The sequence below is a fragment of the Penaeus vannamei genome, chromosome 5 (assembly GCF_042767895.1).
Source record: "Penaeus vannamei isolate JL-2024 chromosome 5, ASM4276789v1, whole genome shotgun sequence".
In the NCBI taxonomy this organism is placed as follows: Eukaryota; Metazoa; Arthropoda; class Malacostraca; order Decapoda; family Penaeidae; genus Penaeus; species Penaeus vannamei.
Genome location: NC_091553.1, coordinates 5,447,665 through 5,449,364, shown reverse-complemented (window position 1 = coordinate 5,449,364; position 1,700 = coordinate 5,447,665). Strand labels below are relative to the sequence as shown.

Here is a 1,700-nt window from a genome sequence, read left to right as displayed (position 1 = left end):
GAGAGAGAGAGAGAGAGAGAGAGAGAGAGAGAGAGAGAGAGAGAGAGAGAGAGAGAGAGAGAGAGAGAGAGAGAGAGAGAGAGAGAGAGAGAAAGTCAGAGACAGACACACATGCTCACGCACACATGCACCCCCACCCACACATGAGCACACACACACATATGCACACACATACACCCCGACAAATATACAGAGGGTAGAGGTGAAGTTGTATTTAGCTAATTTTGAAATGTAGGTATAGATTAAAAATTGTAAGTGATTCATAAATTTATTAAAACTCATCATCCATTAAAATACAAGGCTTTTATATGAAATAAAATGATCCATTTCTCTTTTAACAAGCACATTAACTGTAATCATAACAAGATTCAAACAAACAGTGAATTATAAAAATGTGGAGGAGCTGCAGAATGGTTATTTCAACTTTCATCAGCCATTTATACAATTTCTATTAAATGACATCCATCCTGCGGTAAAAAAGGATGTCTGGGATGCTTCATATTGAGGTAATATCACTTCAAGACAGGTAGCACATTCTCTATTATTCCTTGCTTTCAAAATTATCTTTTATCGTCAATAACCACTATCCAACCCCCAAAAATATATCTATAGGACAGACTGCACTTAGTTCCTCATTAATTACTAAAATACTGTAATTTTGCTAGTAGTAAAAAAAGAATATCCATCCATCTTTTGTTTCACAGCTGGTTTACATCAACTATGATACATCACACTATTTTCATAGCCAATTGCAGCTGAAAAATATCTGTGCTTCTGTAACTGGAAAACTTCCCATTAACATATTTATTTTTCTGCTGTAACCAATTGCACTTTCAACGTACGACAACATAGTTTTTGAAAATTGCAGCCATAACAGTGTTATCTTACTGCTTATTTTAATATTTCCAATACATCTTCAGCATAAAATAAACTCAAAAGTGTACACATCGTTTGGACGGTTCATGTACAACCAACAATATCTTTTCCATTTCTACTCAAAGAAAATTAATAGTGAGAAAGTATAAACTGGAAGAACCTCAATAAAATATTTTCAAACAACAGGAACAGCTGCCTACAGTGAAATTAATAATAAAAAAAAAGTCAATGGACCCTTTTTTTTTACATAAATGGCACCATACTGCTTTGAGAACACTGAATCAACATGAATACTCAATCAACATGAATACTCACTAGGAAAACATGATGTAATAAAATCAACATTAATGTATACAACAGTAACAAATAACTCACATGAAAATGAATACTAAAACACCGGCATTCATTATCACAGGTATTCAGTTTAGTTTTCTTTTTTATTCTAAAATAAATACATAGTTATATAATGTTTGGAAAGGCCTTAGTGAAAGTTACTTGCATTTCATGTAAGTAACCTTATATAGTAATCCAATTTAAACATCAAATATATATCTTGCTTCAAGATGTGACACATTCAATACTTTTCTTGTATGTAAAGTAGTACAAATGATAATTGTCATGGTTAAGAAACAAGTTCCCCTGATTAAGAAATCAAATATTTCATGCTTTTGTAGTAGACAGAATGGAATGAATGAGAGGCTAATAAATTGACTAGTGGGACTTAACATAATATTCATTGCTGAAAAAAAAGAAAGAGAAAAAAATTTATTGAGTATAAGATCCTTAAATTAAATCAATCTATGAATTGCTTTATGCAGCTAAAG

At 31.9% G+C, this 1,700-nt stretch overlaps 1 protein-coding gene across 1 annotated transcript in view; it reads right to left on the bottom strand.

Moving 5' to 3' along the window:
* Positions 1-255: 255 nt before the first annotated feature.
* Aduk (Another Drosophila Unc-51-like kinase) overlaps positions 256-1,700 on the bottom strand; it is a 5,779-nt gene continuing 4,334 nt past the window's right edge. Inside the window, exon 2 of the mRNA XM_027353417.2 lies at positions 256-1,700. This exon is cut by the window's right edge and continues 951 nt beyond it. The gene's annotated coding sequence lies outside the window, so the exon portion shown is untranslated.